This window comes from Oryctolagus cuniculus, chromosome 10 (assembly GCF_964237555.1).
Source record: "Oryctolagus cuniculus chromosome 10, mOryCun1.1, whole genome shotgun sequence".
NCBI lineage: Eukaryota > Metazoa > Chordata > Mammalia > Lagomorpha > Leporidae > Oryctolagus > Oryctolagus cuniculus.
Window position 1 is genome coordinate 15,917,435 of NC_091441.1, and position 19,181 is coordinate 15,936,615.

General features: G+C 49.6%; 1 long non-coding RNA gene and 1 pseudogene across 2 annotated transcripts in view; both read right to left on the reverse strand.

The window, feature by feature from the left end:
• Positions 1–13,655, reverse strand: part of LOC108177154 (uncharacterized) — a 62,824-nt gene extending 49,169 nt beyond the window's left edge. For both annotated transcript variants that reach the window (XR_007921783.2, XR_007921781.2), the window contains exons 1-2: positions 13,525–13,655; positions 11,156–11,387 (exon numbers count right to left, since the gene is read on the reverse strand). This is a non-coding gene — a long non-coding RNA (uncharacterized lncRNA). The remainder of the gene's footprint in view (positions 1–11,155; positions 11,388–13,524) is intronic.
• On the reverse strand, positions 11,757–12,972 carry LOC100352409 (ADP/ATP translocase 2 pseudogene; annotated as a pseudogene).
• Positions 13,656–19,181: the final 5,526 nt, after the last annotated feature.

The window sequence follows — 19,181 nt, forward strand, 5'->3', positions numbered from 1 at the left end:
GAGGAGATTATTACACATGGGGCGGGGGCTTGTGGCCTACAGACACCTCCATCTCTATAATCCTAACCTAGTTACCTGTTCATCCCATATCAGCAGGAACCCATGATGAGCCATGACCTGCTTGCCTCCCAGGGTCAGCACCGGTAGGAAGCTGGAATCAGGAGCCGGAGCCACGAATTGAGCCCAGACACTTCCATGTGGGCCTGGGTGTCTTAATTGTTAGGCTCAATGTCTGCCCCACAGGCCCTCCCTGCCACACTCACATTTTCTGTGTAAATATATTTCTCCTGGATTGTAACTCGGTCCCCATCATACTCTGCTGTGTTCCTCTGCTCACGTTATTCTCAGCCTCTCCTCCGTTCTCTCTGAAATATCCACCCTTTGAGTATTTTTGTCCAATGTGTAAGAAAAGAAATACGTACGTATTAAAGAAAAAAGAGATCATCTGTGTGTCATGAAAATTGTCGCTAACAGCAACAGTGGCACATGTCGCATTTTTGGAAACTCTGAGCTGGTGTGAGAAGCGGGGGCTCTGCTCAGCGTGGGGAGGGTGGAGTGGGTGATGTTAAAAGGACTCACTTGTCTGGGTAGGGAATATGTCACACGACCTTTTGAGATTCCCATTCCGGTTTCAAAATCTCAAAGCATATAATCCTAGAAAAATGTTTTATTTTGTATACTTTAAAAAATAAACATATGCTTTTCAGCCCTCCCCCTGGGCTGGCAGCTGTGGGTCTCTTGCTGGGCACATGAAGATCCAGTGGTCACCCGGCAAGTATTTGAGGGGATCCCAGGGAGGGGACAGTGTATGGCAATCAGTGGGTTCCCCACAGCAAAACAAAAGCAAACAGAAGAGCTTTCGGTGTGAGTAGAGTTGGTAAAAACGCTTTAGTGACAGATGTATTGCTTCTTTCTGAGCCGTATTTTAAGAGTAACGCCAACCATTGTGGGCAGACCGAAATGTATTCTGCTTGTCAAGCTCTTTAAGAAGAGTCACTCCCACCAAGTCCCCGTATCACCCAGTCCGAGATGCAACCCCTCGGCCGCAGCCAGCGGTGCTCCCGGCAGCCCCCCTCAGTAGGCGTGGCCTGAGGGCCCCTGCCTCTGTGAAACACCACTGAGCTCCTGCATGCCCCAGCCATCAACCTCAGCCTCTTCTCCCCAGAACTGCCCTTGTCCCCTCAGCCTGTCCTCACTGGCCCTGCGTGTGAGTCCAGCCTGAACCCTCCTCTCCGACCCCAGAGAAGGCAGCGCTCAGTGCCACCGTGGGACGGAGCAAGAGGCCGTTCTGCACCAGCCTGGTGTGCACGGCTGAGAACCACGTATCTGCAGTGTCCTATTACGATGAATGAAATGCGGCTCCTGCCGAGGGGATGCCAGCCGAAGTGTGGCCAACACCGTGATGTCACACCCAGGGGAGGAAAACCAATCTCCCTGCTTTGAAACCTGCTCCCCAGCCAGATGGAGTCGCAGAGTGTGAGCGCCTTGCCAGCAAAACCGGCTGTAAACAAACAGTCAGTGTGAATGCAGCCTTTTGTTCAACGAGGCTCCAAGTACTGGGAAAGCTGAGAAGTGTCCTAGATGTCTTTGAGGCCTGCACATCAAGAGTAGGGAGTAAACAGTCGGACAGAGTTTCCTCAGCCTCTAAGGCTCCTGGGTAGGCAGAGAAGAGGCACTTTACCCAAGTCCAGCTCCTGCTAGGATCTTTGCGAGGTCCTAAAGCACAGCACTCCCTATCCCTGAGCCCACTGAGCAAGAAAGACCACAGATGGAGGCTATGCTACCATCGGTAGCACAGTGGAGCAAATAAACTTCCCAGTACCCAGCTCCCATCACCTCAGCCCTGCCCTGCCCACCCCCCCAGCCTGTGCCGCCTGAGGGTTGTTAGCTCCCAGAGGAAAACAGAGCCTGAGCCATCACACCACTTGGGTCTCTGTACATTTCCTATCAGCCAATTCTTTCCATACCCGAGCAATGACTGACAGGCCAGGATGTTACCAATATAGAGCTCCTTCCTCCTGAAAGAACCATTGGATGTGCAGAGTAAGTGTATCCCCAGATTCAGTCATGATGACTCACCTCCCTCAGGGACCACAGCCTCTAGTTCTTCACCGTTCTTCACCGTGCCCTTAGCAAAAATCATCTTTCTAAAAAATGATAAGGCATGTATATATGTGTGAACCTGTGGATAAGCGCGCATATATATGAAGATGCAGTATATACATCTGAGGTTCCTCCAAAAGCTTGTGGAAGTGTCCTCAATTCCATTTTTCCACAAGCTTTTTCAAGTACCCTTGTATGTGTGTGTGTGTGTGTATACATGTGTGTGGGGAGCAATCCGGACTGGACTGAGTTACTGGAATTAAGACTTATTCTATGCATCTGCTCTCCCACAATATGGCGCTGGGAGAGAAGTAAACAGCTTCCGCACAGCTGCCTCCAGTTCAACTAATAAACTGTAGGACTTGCTCCTGATTGGAGGAGAGCAGCGTACTCGGCGTGTGGGCAGCCGAGTTGGGATTGGCGGAGGAGGACTATAAAGGAGGAGAGAGACGGCATGCACCAGGAACATCTATGGGGAACATCTAAGGGAACCCGTGCAGCCCCCGAGAAAGCCGGCCGGCGGTGTGCCACTCCCCTGCGGAAGTGGGGAATGTGGCCAGGGGGAACTGCCCTTCCACGGAGGTGGAAGGGATAGTAGCCAACCCGGGAAGAACCAGCAGCAAACCCGGGGAGGGCCGAGCAGACGAAAGAACAGCGCAGGGTCCTGTGTCGTTCCTCCATGAAGAGGGGGAGCGACATAATGGTGCCGTGACTCGGATAGGAAACCTGACTCGGATAGGAAACCTAGCTCGGATAGGAAACCTAGGACGGATAAAAAACTTAGGAGGGAAGAAACGGGAAGAACTAGGGAAAATATCGGAGAGAGAAACTAGCAAACAGCCTAGGGAAAATATCGGAGAGAGAGACTAGCAAACAGCCTAGGGAAAAGCCGGACGAAAAAGGAGCCGGAAGAAGCTATTGAAAGCCTAGGCATAGACTCGGATGCGGACTACGGGGGGAAGCTGGGAGAAATCTCTAAGGTCGAAAGCGAAAGTGAAAGCTAGAACAAACAGACTCGGACGCGGACTGTGGGGAGAGGCCAGGAGAAATGAGGGAGGAATATTGTTGGAAGAAAACTTAGGGAAACATACCGGGTAGAGAAAAGTGTTAGGGAAATTGAAGCCGCGGGGGGCAGGCCGAGGTGGATACAAAAGCCACTTTGGGATTCTCAAGTTAGCCCGGGAATAGGGGGCGAAAAGTTGAAACCAGAAGCTGAAACGTGAGCCAGATTGGGGTCCGTCTGATTAGCCCGGGGAGCAAAGGACGGGAAGCCAAACCGTGGGGCGGAGACGTATGCTGGGTTGAATTCGCCAGGCTAGCCCGGGGAACTTAGATTGAATGCTAGTGGCGGACACGTAAGCTACGCTGTGTTACTCCCGGAAGCCGCCGTGTGCAGAGAGCACGGGGCGTGAATAGATAGGGAACGGGGCTGGCGTAGGCCGTGGTGCAGACGCGAAGGGCGTGGAGACCGCGGAGCGCGCGAAGCCAAGCCGCGCAAAGCCGGGAAGCTGCGCAGATGAGAGAGGCGCGGGCTGAAGCGGCTCAGCCGGGAAGCCGCCGAGAAGTAGCCTCGGGGCGGGCAGCGGGAAGCTGCGGGGATAAGAGAAACAGAAGTTTAGAAGTAAGATGAGAAAAATAGGAATGCTGGAAGATAGAAGTAAAATGGGAGAAATAGGAATGCCCGGAGATAGAGAAATAGAGAAAAATAAGGCCTCCCCTCAACATGGCAATGAGAAAGCTTGGATTCGGTCTGCCTGATTAAGTGAGGCGATGAGCACCTGGGCGGCTAGCAGCTTATGCGCCGCAGGTCACCGAAGACAGGCACGAATTAACATCAGTAAGGCTTCCCCACAATGCAACAATTAGGAGGCTTGGATTCGGTCTGCCTGATTTAAGGCGGTAAGCACCAGCAAGCAGCTCGACCAAAGCATGAGCTGCAGGTCACCGAAGATAGGCACAAACCAACACTAATAAGTCTCCCCCACAATACGGCAATGAGAAGGCTTGGATTCGGTTTGCCTGATAGGTTTTGTAAGCACCTGCAGGCAGTTCTAGCAGAGCAGAGCATGCGCTGCAGGGCACCGAACACAGGCACGCATCAGCGCCTAAAAACCTCCTCACATGGCGAAGAGAGGACCCGGATTCGGTTTGCCTGATAGGACTTGTAAGAGCCTGTGGCAACTCTAGCAAGTAGAGCAGAGTGTGTGCCGCGGGACACCGAAGACAGGCGCGTATCAACGCTAAAAAATAAAAAGAAAGGGGGATCTGTGGGGAGCAATCCGGACTGGACTGAGTTACTGGAATTAAGACTTATTCTATGCATCTGCTCTCCCACAATATGGCGCTGGGAGAGAAGTAAACAGCTTCCGCACAGCTGCCTCCAGTTCAACTAATAAACTGTAGGACTTGCTCCTGATTGGAGGAGAGCAGCGTACTCGGCATGTGGGCAGCCAAGTTGGGATTGGCGGAGGAGGACTATAAAGGAGGAGAGAGACGGCATGCACCAGGAACATCTATGGGGAACATCTAAGGGAACCCGTGCAGCCCCCGAGAAAGCCGGCCGGCGGTGTGCCACTCCCCTGCGGAAGTGGGGAATGTGGCCAGGGGGAACTGCCCTTCCACGGAGGTGGAAGGGATAGTAGCCAACCCGGGAAGAACCAGCAGCAAACCCGGGGAGGGCCGAGCAGACGAAAGAACAGCGCAGGGTCCTGTGTCATTCCTCCACGAAGAGGGGGAGCAACACATGTGTGTGAACATGTATGCAGGCTTGCCTATGACTCAAGTGTGTTTGCCTGTGCATACACGTGTGTATTATGAGTCTGGATGTGGCCTCTGTGTGAGCATGCAATCATGCGTGAACATCTGTGCAAGTGTGTGCCTGAACATCTGTTCTTAGGTGTGCCTGTAACACAAATACATACACCAAGCTTTAGAACCAGGCTTTCAGGTACAGATTTGGACAGATTCATTTCAACAAACATTCCTTGAGCATCTATGGTGACCCATGACTGTGGTAACCATAAGGAGAACACACAGAGCTTGTCATCAAGCAGGAAAGAGGTGCATATGCAACCATGAGCAGCACAAGGTCAAAGTTGCTAAATGCCGTAGTAGCCCAAAGCCAAGGAGAACTGTACTAATTTATAAAGATTTTTTATAAAGGCGGAGCAATCTGTGAGGCCTGCCTGAGAAGAGAGGAGAGGTGATAGGAGGACCATCCAGCCAGGAGTAAGATGAGGTCAGGCCAGAGGTCAAAAGGTAGGGCATGTTTAAGCAGTGGCCATTTGTTGTGTCAGACACAGAGATGAGTCTGCGATCACAACATCGGATCGGATCAGGATAACACCTGCCTTTCTTCACCAGATTTCAGAAGGAACATAGGAATGAGTGATGGGCAATGGCTAATTTGTGGAAACTCTGGGTCCCATACTAAGAAATGGAACCTCCCTTCTCCAGCTATTTCCTTATAGTAGAGAAGGGATGGCAAACATGGGGGTGAACACTTCGGGGGTGAACATTTCAGGGCTAAGACATTATGCATTGGTCTAGATGCGAGGCAACAAGTGTGAACAAGGTGGCAGAAGAGAGGGGCGAGAAGGTGACATACATTACAGATACACCTGACAGTTTCCATCAGGGTGAGGAGCGGATTTTCCAGGCTGTATAATAATGCCACCAACAGAGATAAGGACGAAAGGATGATGGGGTAAGGAAGATGAACTTAACCTTGAACTACTGCATCTGCCTTGACAATCTGTCAGACTGTGGTTTGTAACCCCAGTGCCCACAGAGATGTGGACTTTTAAGGACCGTGTCCTCCTCTCGCTGGCAAGGTGTCCAAGGGGGAGTGTTCTCTTCACTGTGCCTCCTCTTCCAGAGAAAATGGCTCATTCTGGAGGAAGCCAATTATTCTTCCATCTAGAAGAATAATTTTTTAACTTATTTTTACTTATTTCGTTCTTAAATGCAGAGACAGACAGAAATCTGCCATCCACTGATTCACTCACCAAATAACCTCAACAACCAGGGCTGTACCAGGCCAAAGCCAGGAACTGAGGGCTCCATTCGGTGGCAGGGACTTAAGTCCTCGAGCCATCACCTGCTGCCTAGCACTCTGCAAAGGGATGTGGCTGTCCCAGAAGTGTAATAACTACTGAACCAGACACCTGCCCCATGGAATCTTTTACCTCTAGGGACTGTATAGCGCTAACTCAAGAAAAGTGGCAGTTGGAATCTTCTGGGGGAACCCTGAAGAGAGCAGCATTCCTAGGACAAAGGAGAGGTTGCGTTTACTCTTATTGCCTCTGTTCAGACCATAGCAAGCCCCATTCTGGACCTGCCAGTAATGAGGTCCAGTGGTGGATGAGCAGACAGAGCGAGGAAGGGACTCGGCACCACGTTTGTCTTGTCAGGGCCCAATCTATGGGTCCAAAGGTCACATTTGGGAGAGGACAGGCTGAAGGGTAGCTTCCAGGCAACAGAGAGGCTCTGCTGGGGCAACTACTGCCTTAACGTAAGTGGAGTCCCCAGTGTGCCACACCAGCCTGGAAGGCCTTGGGTTACAGAATCCAGCAGAGGCAGGAGCTAAATACAGGCTGGAGTTGGAAAGGCTAACACAATAGCAGCTGAAGCGGATTCCAAGATTGAAGAATGGCTTAGCCAGAGTGTGCCAGGACCCAGGCAGCTAAAAGCCAAGGGTGGGTAGATTCCTAAGAAGAGAACCTGTGAACTAGAAGAGATTAAAAAAATCCAACATCAAAGGATGTAAGACACGCAGACTAGGGTTCCTAAGGGGTGTGGTGCAATCTCAGAAGGAGTTGCCGATACTCGGCTTCCTTATTCTGGAGAAGAGAGGGTAGTTGTTAACTAAGTCATAGGTTCTGGAAGGTGGAGATATTGATCAGTAATCAATCAGCACTATTGGTTGATTGATTGCTTACTTAAGACTTTAGAGACGGGAGACCAGTCTCTTACTTGCCACCTACACCTTGGGAATGACTTCGGTTTTCTGGTTTCTCTGCCTGTTTTTGCCCCCCGGCAGCGGGGACTGTCTCAGCGAACTGAAGCCGTTGCTATGTCAGCATCGCTAAGATGGGCATGGAGCATCTCTCTGGCGGGCTGAGCTCACTCATCCAGATTCATTTCTTAGATGTTCAGCATAATTTCTGGTAAAGTCACCTTTTGGTCTGAGCAAAAAAAGCAGATCCCTCACTTATCTGTGAGCCTTTTATTATGTTGCAAACCAATTCCATTCATGCCAATTTTCATGGCAACCCGAGAAATCGCTGGAGAGGAAACGTGGACGCACATTAAGTCTGCCCTCTGCCCCTCACTAACACGAGAGTGCCTCAGCATGCAGGCAATTTCTGATTCAGTTTCTTGGGGATCACAGACGGCTTCTGATTACTCACCCAGCTTCTCACTGGTGTTAAGGAGGTGGGCAGTTTCCACTTCCATTTACAGAAGCTTCAAGAAGGATCTTCTGAAGTTGGAGAGGTCTTTTGGGATCATCTAAACCTCACCCGTGGCAGAGTAACTGAGGCTCAGAGAAGAGTGGCCTGCTTGAAGTCCATCAATCAAGTGAAACGTTGGTGCTGTCAACAGAGCAACCCAAGTTCCACTACATTACACCTGCTCATTGGCAGAAATGCTTGCAGGGGGCCGGCGCCGCGGCTCACTAGGCTAATCCTCCGCCTTGCGGCGCCGGCACCCCGGGTTCTAGTCCCGGTCGGGGCGCCGGATTCTGTCCCGGTTGCCCCTCTTCCAGGCCAGCTCTCTGCTGTGGCCAGGGAGTGCAGTGGAGGATGGCCCAAGTGCTTGGGCCCTGCACCCCATGGGAGACCAGGAGAAGTACCTGGCTCCTGCCATCGGATCAGCGCAGTGCACCAGCCGCCGCGGCCAGCGCGCTGCGGTGGCCATTGGAGGGTGAACCAACGGCAAAGGAAGACCTTCCTGGAGAGAGAGCAGGAAAGGGGAGGGTTGCGGGTGGGAGGGAAATCATTGGGGGGGGGGGAGCCAATGTAATCCATAAGCTGTACTTTGGAAATCTATATTCATTAAATAAAAGTTAAAAAAAAAAAAAAAGGAAAGAAATGCTTGTAGGGGATTGAGATGTTGAAAATGAATGCAAAACAGGGAGCAAATAAAGTTACAATAAAAGCAATCAAAAATGCAAAAAGAAGGGGGAAGTCTTAGACAAAAAATAATGTGGGGGTTGGCGCTGTGGTATAGTGGGATAAGCCTCCACCTGTAGTGCCAACATCCCATACGGGTGCTGGTTCTAGTCCTGGCTGCTCCTCTTCTGATCCAGCTCTCCACTATGGCCTGGGAAAGCAGAAGAGGATGGCCTAAGTGCTTGAGGCCTTGCGCCTGCATGGGAGACCCGAAAGAAGCTCCTGGCTCCTGGCTTCAGATCGGCTCAGCTCTGGACATTGTGGCCATTTGGGGAGTGAACCAGCAGAGGGAAGATTTTTCCTCTGTCTCTCTCTCTGTAACTCTACCTCTCAAGTAAACAAATAAAATCTTAAGGAAAAAAAATAGTGCTTCTGTGAACACTGTAGTTTTAAAAATAATAAAGCATGTGGTATTTTCTCCTTAAACCAGGTTCTGCTGAACACAGCCAGGCATCCATGAGACAAAGCACTTTCAAAGTGTCTAAACGTGTTTCCTGAAAGGCTTGTGCCATTCTTTTTTTCTGTTGAAAAATGACAAGCAGTTATAATGTTTTTCAGAACAACCTCTAGCACCCAGTATCATGAACACTCAGGTATATCAGTTTAGCCCTGCATCTCGCTCTGTTTGTATCTTCCAGAACAAAGGGAAATGAGAGGCATTGTGCTGACAATGGAAGTGGACGCTTTTTTCTTCCCTCTGGGTTTTCGTTGCTAGGGTATAATACCACGTGTGTCACAAAACTCTCTCCCATCTGGCTGCTTTTTGAAACTTCTCTGGTACCCAGTTTTTACAGTTGAGCAATTAATTCTCTCTAACACTTGGGAGCTGTTGAAATAAAGGAGATTTCAGAGAGAATAGGTCATGACCTTTTATGCCTTTGTGTGTTTTGCTGAGAACTGACCTGCTGCATTACTGGGAGAGAAAAATCTATTAAAATCTCCTGGGTGAATACTTCAACAGGCTGATTTCATTTTGAAGCTAATCATTTGGCGCACTTTAGAAGGCATGATAAATGATTTCATCTCAAATACGAATATTGCTATAACCCTGGTAGCATGCCGCTGACCCAGAGTCAAAGTTTTATTTACAACTGCTCAACAGTTCCATTAGGCTTCATCTACAACGCTTGAAGTATGGTAAAATCAAGGGGGAGAAAGCAATGTTGTTGGAAAGTTGAACAAATATCACCGAAACTGGGGCCCTGCTGCTCCGCTTCTGATCCAGGTCCCTGCAAATGGCCTGGGAAGAGCAGTGGAAAATGGCCCAAGTACTTGAGACCCAATCACCCATGCAAGGGACCCAGAAAAAGCTCCTGGCTCCTGGTTTTGGCCTGGTCCAGTCTTGGCTGTTGCAGCTATCTGGGGAGTGAACTAGCTCCCTCTCTCTGACTTTAAAATTGATTAATCTTTAAAAAATATATCACTGAAACTATAAAGTATCTATGCTTAACCTGGTCCCCCCCAAAATCACGTGGTATTATAGAAAAGAAAAACTCTAATAAATGACAAAAGACCAAGTAAACAGAGATATCTATACCATGTTTATTAATGGCCAAATTCAGCATAGAATACACTAAATTCTGAATCAGTATAATTGTAATCAAAATCTCAAGTGATTTTTGACATTAGAAAATTAAATTATAAAATTAGAAAAAAGATCCCACAAATCACCAAGCAATTCTGAGAAAGCAAGCAGGGAAGGACTAGCTGTGTCAGTCTGCAACCCCTGTCACAAAGCACAGACAGAAGGAGACCCAGACCGATGGACAGAGTAGGGTGTGAAGGAACAGAACCACGCATCTGGGGCAGGCACTGTGCCACAGCAGGGTAAGCTGCAGTTTGGGATGACTGCATCCCATATTGCAGGACCTGGGATTGCGTTCTGCCTCTACTTCCGATTTAGCTTCCTGCTAATGCACCTGGCAGGCAAAGGATGATGGCCCAAGTACTTGGGTTCCTGTCTACTCGTGTGGGAGATTCAGATGGAGTTCCCGGTTCCTGGCTTGAGCATGGCCCAATCCCAGGTGTTGTAGGCTTTTGGAGGAGTGAACCAGCAAATAGAAGTTGTCTATATGTCTATCTCTCTTTTTGCCTTTCAAATCAATAAGTAATAAATTTTTTGTGTTTTTGTTTTGTTTTGTTTTGTTTTTAAAAAGAAGCACATATCTATAGGAAATTGGTATATGGTAGAGTTGACATAATGGATCAAAGGGAAAAGATTATTTAAAGAACAAACCTTGGAAGCTGTGGCCCACTGTATGGAAAAAGTGGATTTAAATATTTTAATTTATTTTCATAGTGATATAACAAAATATAATTATATTAGATGATACAGTCACATATTATTAAAAAAAAAACCTACAAAACTACTACAAGGAAATACAGGAAAAATATCTTTATGCATTTGGAGTGTCACTGTAGACCAGAGAGCTACCTGGAGGCCCAGGGACTACGTGGAGGAACAGGTCCAGCCATCCCAGCCGAGGTCCCTGCAGGGAGTGAGGTCACCTGAGATTGTCCAGCCCCTACCCAAAAGAAGCACCCTGCCAATCCATGGCAACAAATCATGGCTGGTCGAAGCCACACGTTTAGGAGTGGTTTGTTGTACAGCAAACCCTATGTGATTCACATAGGGCACAAAAAGTACAAGTCTCAAAGGAGAGATGGATGGATAGAATGTATCAAAGGGAAAGCTTTCTCTTGAAAACAAACAGGATGAGATGAGATGTGCAGCAGCATGTCAGCCATGTAAAGCAGAGTCCACTTCATGTTTGTGATGGAATGGAGGGGAGTTCTACACAGGGCCTCCTCCCGCACAGCACTCGTGAGCATCTAGCGTACATCCAAAAGTGAAAACAAACAACATACTATATTCTTACCTGAAAAAGCCATTCACGCAAGAATCAAGGTGGTATTTATTTTTTGAGTAATTTTCCTGGCTCCAGTCTGATTACTTGGTTACAGCTGGTGAAGGTTTTCATAGCCACTGGGTCTGTGAACATGGACCACAGGCCTGATGAGGTGACAGGTGTGGAGGTGGTCATCCAGGGAGAGCACAGTGTCAGGCTGTGGGGCTATGCGAAGCACTGGGCCGACAGCATCCAGGGAGCCCTGTAGAGGGCGGATTGGAAGCAGTCAGCCAGAGGGCACGTAGGCCACCAGCCTCAGAACTTGGGGTTGGAAGCCTGGGCCAGCGATGAATACAGCAACTTCTTCAGAAGTAGCGTGGCGGGAGAGATGCTCGGATTTCGTGCAGATGTGCTCAATTTCCAATAAATATTGGAAACTGTTTACACGAAGGAGGAACTTCCCAAAACAGTAAGAACCCACCATCAGCCCCAAAGCCTAACAATTTTAACCACAACCGATGACTCAGCTTTATTTCCCAGAATGTGAGGCAATCCCATCAAGGAAAAGCTGATTTTTAAAATGAGAAATAACTCATTTTTCCCCCCAGTTTGACTTTTTTTATTGTGTATATTTTTATTTCTTCAAATTATTTATCAGGAGTGACTGAAATAAAAAATGTAATTGAGTCCCATCATCATCATCATCATGGAAATGGCTTTAAGAGAAAACTGGTCAGAATAATATTATTGCTTCCCATTTTCAACCAGCACATAGCTGCTTTTGATAAGACAGACAAGAGCCTGTCAAGAATGCTCAAGATTATAATACAACATGCCTGTTTACAGGGGAACAAACCTAGGGAATAACTTATGTGAACTTCTTGATTTCATCATACAAGACAAGCACAAAAGCACCACCCATGCCTCTGAGGACGTTGGACCATGCACCCTTGAAAAACGCTTTGCCTCCTTCATCACGAGCAATCTTCCTCCAGCAGTCAAGTGTGCCTGTGTACATGATATCAGTTCCTTTACGCCCCGACTGCATCATCATGCACCGACGAACAGTGTCAAATGGATAGGAAGTCAACCCAGCAACAGCAGTGACAGACTGCGCGATCACCCAGCTGGTGAAGATGTGCGTGTTCCGGGACCTGGAAGCATTCCTTCTGCGGTGTCATAGATACCGAGGTAGGCAGCCCGGTAGATGATAATGCCCTGTACAGACACATTAAAGCCTTGGTACAGGCCCCTAATCCCATCAGATTTGTAGATCTTAACCAGGCAGTCACCAAGGCCTCTGAATTCCCTTTCAGCTCCAGCTTTGCCCACGTCAGCTGCTAGACAGGTACGGGCAAAATCAAGAGGGTACACAAAACACAAGGATGTGGCTCCAGCAGCACCACCTGATGCCAGATTTCCTGCAAAGTAGCGCCAACACTGGGTCCTCTTGTCCATGCCACCCAGAAGGATCTGCTTGTATTTATCTTTGAAGGCAAAGTTGAGAGCCTGGGTGGGGAAGTATCTGATGACATTGGCCAGGTTACCACGCCAGAAGGACAGGACTCCCTGCTCCTTGGGGATACGAACCACGCAGTCTATAATGCCCTTTATTGCTTATCGGCAGTGATTTGCTTGCTGGCGTGCTGCACCTGCAGCAGCAGCTTGACCCTCTCGATGGGTGCTACCGCGGTCTTGGAGATGGCCGCAGCCACTCCACCTGCCAGAAAGTCCTTGGCGAAGGACACAGCGGCATCTATCATGTTGGAAGGAAAGAGGAGCCAGGCGACTGCGGGACAGGACTGGGCTGGGAACCGGCTTTGACTCCGGGACTCTGGGGCCCCCCAATTTGACTTTAAACACTCAATAAGACCCAAGTGCCATAACGTAAGACTCTGCTCCGGGTAATGTCAGAGGCTGGGTTCGATGTTAATGAAGTCCCGGGGAACTCTCAGGGCAGTGAGCGGAGCCAGTCGGGCCGCTCCGCTTCTTGGAGCAGCAGGATCATAGGGAACCTTTTCCCGTTTTAAAATTCTAGTATTACTGTCAGGACGTTGAGAACAAATACGCTTTTCTATAATAAAGCCCTGTTGAGGGAAAACAAGCCAACACGCTAATCCTCCCTCTCCACCCTGCTGGGGAGAAGCTCGGCCACTTCCCTGGGCTGTTCCCCATTCATCCTCAGGTTTCTCTGCATGCCAGCGAGGGCCAGAAAAATCACCAGGCCCATAATACATGGGTAGATAGAAACAGAATCGCGGGACTGGACGGAGTCCTGGAACTGTGTTTTGTGTGTCTCTCCAGTTCTTGGGCCACACCTAAACCCCCAGAACTGAAGACCTCCCAGGACAATGCCTAATCTGTCTCCACAACTCATTCTGGTGTCTAAGAATACTTACTGTCAGGAAACTCGGCTTTGTGAGTAAACTCGGGCTCCTCTCACACCCATTTCCTCTGGCTCTGATCTCAGGCGGAGGTGGACCACAGCCGGGCGCACATTCCAGCACACCCGGCCAACACACGTGAAGATTGTTACCAAAATAGCCTCCTCCCAGCCCTGCCCCCAGCCCTGGCTGCTCTGGGTTAAAGCAGACCAGCTCTTTCATCTCTCCTCACGGGTTTCATTCTCTGAACTTAGACCTAGTGGTGCCGAATCTGTGACCCACAGTCCAGTGAAAGGGTGATCACGGCTGGCTCCTAGGGCAACCAACAAAGCAGGTTTTCCAGAGGCTTCCCAGGAAGTGGGAGTTTCAATGCTAGAACCAGAAAAGTCCCTAGCAAATAGGAAGGAATTGGCCTCACCGGCTCTCTCTGGGGAAGGAAGGCTCCCACTGGAGGAAGAATGCTCCGTGCTGGGAGGAAACGTATCTGTGACGTCACAAACATGAAGACAGGCAGGTCAGTTCTTCTGTTCTCAGCACAGACCTCCATCGGGAGGAGACACAGTGGGCCCCCGGCCCACCTCCTGTAGCACCTGTGTGTCCTCCGTTGTCCGCACCTGGTGAGCAGGCACACCTGGAGACACAGACCTGTGGCTAAATAAAAGAATCAGAGCAGAACAAAGAGCGGATATGCAGTGTGGGAGGAGGAGGAGGAGAAACGGGACACAGAGAGGGGAGAATGCTACAAGGAAGAGAGAAAATAGCCCATTGAGCTGGAGCAAAAGCAAGGGAGAGAACAAGGTTGGAAACTCACTCAAAAAGAGAAAGCCATTGGCTAGGAAACAAGTGAGAAGAAACAGGAGAAGCATGGAGAGGCTCATGGAGGGAAGAGAAGAACATGGTCCTGCCAGATTCATGCCCTTGGCACCTCAGGCAGAGCCACTGGTGACTGCCCTGCTCACTCCTCCTTGTCCTCTCTTATACCCTTTGTTGTTGTTTTTTAAAGATTTATTTATTTACTTGAGGCAGAGTTACAGACAGACAGAGGGAGAGACAGAAAAGTCTTCCATCCACTGGTTCACTCCCCAAAAGGCTGCACCTGTCAGAGCTGGGCCAATCTGAAGCCAAGAGCTTCCTCCAGGTCTCCGACGTGGGTGCAGGGGCAGGAGCACTTGGGCCGTCTTTCACTGCTTTCCCAGGCCATCAGCAGGGAGCTGGATTGGAAGAGGAGCAGCTGGGACTTGAACTGGCGCCCCTATGGGATGCCAGTGCTGCAGGCAGAGGCTCAACCTACTACACCACAGTGCCGCCCATCTCATACCCTTTAGAAGAGTAGTTCCCATACTCCTGGATTTCCTGGACCGGAAGACTGAAAAAGAAATCAAGGGCTAACTTAACGCCGTAACAGCACATAAAACTGAAAGCACCTTCTTCTCTGATCGGTATTTCCAAAAGCAAAGGGCATTGCTTCTCAAGAAAGAAAATGGTCGTCAGCCACTGAGCGCCCCCACCCTCGCACCCACAACATTCTCCTTACCCCACGCATTATACCGAGGAGTGCTGCACACCTTGTCCCAGACAGGTGCCTTGTTTCATCCTGGCACTTGGGAAACATGGTTTTAGTGAACCTAGTTCAGCCTTGCCTCTGTAGAAAAATGGTGAAAGGCTGATATGTATCAAGCCTGTCGCTCCCCGTCTTCGTGGAGGAACGACACAGGACCCTGCGCTGTTCTTTTGTCTGCTCGGCCCTCCCTGGGTTTGCTGCTGGTTCTTCCCGGGTTGGCTACCGACCCTTCCACCTCCGTGGAAGGGCAGTTCCCCCTGCCACATTCCCCACTTCCGCGGGGGAGCGGCACACCGCCGGCCGGCTCTCTCGGGGGCTGCACAGGTGTTCCCTCAGATGTTCCTGGTGCATGTTGTCTCTCTCCTCCTTTATAGTCCTCTTCCACCAATCCCAACTCTGCTACCCACACGCCGAGTACGCTGCTCTCCTGCAATCAGGAGCAGGTCCTGCTGTTTATTGGTTGAACTGGAGGCAGCTGTGTAGAAGCTGTTTCTCCCTTCTCAGCGCCATATTGTGGGAGAGCAGATGCATAGAATAAGTCTTAATTCCAGTAACTCAGTCTAGTCCGGGTTGCTCCCCACAAAGCCCTGACCATGTGCCAACCCATATACTCAATTAGTATCCCATGCAACACTCGATAACACCTTCTAGTTACTGTCCTGCTTCAAGTGACGGGCGGGGAAATGTTAGCAACTTGCCAGTGGCCAAGCAGTGGAGGAAGGTTTTAACTTGAGTCACTTGGCTGCAGGGCAACATCGTGAAACCCTAGCTCCTTGCCAGAGGGCTTTTCTGGGCAGCTGGGGAAGGTCTTCATGAGCCCTCCTGTTGTGCCTGTGCCTCCGACTCAGAAAACACAAGGCTCCCCCTACAAAGTCGTCTCCAGTGCAGAAACGAGAGATTTAAACCCAGCACAGCTCGCTCTCCTGGCCGGTCCCCAGCTGGGTCACCCGGCCCTCGCCTCTGCCCTGGCTCGCCGGCCGCTCCTTCCCATCCAGGGTAGAGGCCCCTCTCCAGGGCTGCTCTTCCTATCTCTATTTGTTCAGAGGCTTCCTTCCTGGCCCCCTTTTCACTCGGAGATCTTCCCTCTTCAGCAGCTGTTGCCTTGATGTCTGACTTCTCCCTGCCTGCGAATCAGAACCATAGAAGGACTGCCAGGTAGAAGCTTTATTATTCGTTAGTAGGGATTTGGTCCCTGTAGGACTAAGACTCCAACAAAAGCTGATGCCTTCAAGTGTCCCAGAGGATTTAGTGGCAGGTAAACAAGAAACTGGGCTTCCCTCCTGGTCAAACCAAGTCCTATTAATGTATTTATATTTATCTACTTGCCACTGGCTGGGTCTGTTTTCCTAGCTGTGTAGTAACGAGGGAGTCATCCATTCTGGCTCCTTTATAAGCTGGAGGGACAGAATCTACATTGGTTTAATAAACTGTTGTGTAGACATGAGCATCAGAATCATGACTGGAAGGGGATTTAAAATGATTCCCCATCATCACTGCAGACAGATGCAAAGTCATCCTGTTTCCAAGAATCTCCCAAAAAAAAAAAAAAAAAAACTCCAGAGAATAGTCTACCACCATCAACTGCTTTGGCTCACTCCAATGTTGAATAACACTGACTGCCAAACATTTTTCTTCTTTTAATGGAACCCTTTCACCATGGTCTATGTGAGTGCCCTGGTGCAGCTGAAGACACCATCACCCATGAGACTTTTTTTTTTTTTTTTTGACAGGCAGAGTGGACAGTGAGAGACAGGGACAGAGAGAAAGGTCTTCCTTTGCCGTTGGTTCACCCTCCAATGGCCGCCGTGGCCAGCACACCATGCTGATCCGAAGGCAGGAGCCAGGTACTTATCCTGGTCTCCCATGAGGTACAGGGCCCAAGCACTTGGGCCATTCTCCACTGCCTTCCTGGGCCACAGCAGAGATCTCGCTGGCCTGGAAGAGGGGCAACCGGGACAGAATCCGGCTCCCTGACCGGGACTAGAACCCGGTGTGCTGGCGCCGCAAGGCAGAGGATTAACCTAGTGAGCCGCGGCGCCGGCCACCCATGAGACTTTTTAACACCAGCCTCTCATCTGAAGGCAAAAGCAAGTCACTTCTCGTTTCCCAATCCTTGGAAACTCACTGTTCCAGCATCTTTAGTATAGTCCTAAATTTGGGGAAGGACCTCAAACTCCGCTGGCTTAGTAATTCTCGGGTCTGTCCCTCTGAAAAATCACCCGAGGACCCGTGCCGCAAGCAAGTCCCACCCAGTACGCCGCAGCAGAGCCTGTGCGGGGCCTCCAGAAGGCTTGCAGCAATCGCAGGGGATTCCGATGCTGACAGTGTGCAGATAGGCACCGGGGAACCTGGGAACACTTGACCCACTAGTTCGTTCTCAGATTTCCTTGTGACGCGCACCTGGAGCGCCTCTAACAGCACCTCTGATTGCTCCCAGGAAGATACTTCATGGCTGGAGGCCTCTGAGTATGAGACAGTCACTCCTTTTACTAAGCCAAAACTGGCCTCTTTGATGCTTCTATCAACTGCGCTAAGTGTGGCCTCTGGTGCCAGGGTATCCCTTGTTCTCTTCATAACTTGTCCAATCTCAGTAATCCACAAACCACATTTCCAAAGCAACGTAGAGACAGTAAATGGTTCCTCTCCCCAGTCATTCATCATGTGTGTGGTGAAACTACTCATCTGATTGTCCAAAAACTCGGCTGTAACCATCAGCACGTCGTGAAACAAGAATGGTCAAATGCGGGCTCAATGGTTCTCACACCGTAGTGTGTGAACCACCCAGAGGCCCTGTTAAAACTCAGATTGCGGCTCCGGGCCTCCTGCACAGGATCTGATTCAGGAGGGCGGTGGGGCCTGGGAATTTGGTTTCCTAGTTAGCACACAGGTGATGTTTCCGCTGGGGGTCCACACTTTGAGAACCACTGGGCCAATTAGTGCATGCTCAAGGTGGCGCTTACTAACCAGTGGAATGAGAACCTGCTGCCTCGGAACCAGCTGGGCCGGCTTTACAGAGTGTGCGTTTTTACAGGGCTTAGGAATCTGGAATAGCAGTGAGCATTGGCCAGTGGGTCTCAAAGTGTAGTGCCCAAGCCAGCAGCATCGGCATCATCTGCAAACGTGTTAGGCCCACAAGCACAGCCCATGTTTTAACTCGCTCTCCAGCAGAGTCTGACACACGCCCGCCCCTGTTCCGGATCCAGCAGCACAGGCAAAGCTCATACAGATGCCAGTCTCTCTGCCTCCTAGCTCTGGGTTTTGTTGTTGTTGTTGTTGTTGTTTTGCTGTTTTTTTTTTTTGTTGTTGTTGTTGTTTTGCTGTTTTTTTTTTTTTTCGTAAGAGAACATGTTTGTTTCTTCTTTGCACTTCCTGAGCTTCAAGGAGTTGACAGCCAAGTGGAAAAGCTGGCCCAGCAAAAGCTGCTGAGTTTGAAGGGGAGTTACCGGCTCTGGGATGTGGTGAGAGATGGCTTCATCGTGGGAATGCACATGACACAGAAGTTACCACTCTGACCAGTGCTTGGTGCAATTCAGTGTCATTAAATACATTCGCACCATTGTGCAGCCATCACCGGCATTTGTTGTTAACTCCCCAAACTGGAGCCTAGTGCCCACTGTTGGGTGACTGCTCTGCAGGACTCTCCCTCCTGCGAATCAGAAATTCAGCTCCCAACAGCCAGCTGCCCACACCTGGCAACCCCCATGCTACTTCCTGCCTCGTTGAAATTGACTTCTTTAAATACCTCGTGTAAGTGAACTCATTTTCTCCTTTTGTGACTGCTTATTTCACGTAACTATTGCCTTTTTTCTTAAGTAGGACATTTTATTTTAAAGAATCCACCTCAGGATAGAAACATGGACTAAATACATCTGAACAGAGTAACTTTTCCTGGATCCACTTTAAGGTTGTGAAAGATTGAAACACCTTGAAAATCTAAACATCATTGTAATGCCTATAAAGAAACTGTCTTACTGGTTTGTCTTGGGTGGAAATCATAACTTTTAAGATATTCTGATTTATGCCCAAGCATGTGCAAAAAATAGACTAAGCATGGGCCGGCGCAGGGATAATTTCCACAGGAACAAAAGTGTTCAAATGCATGCCACTTAGA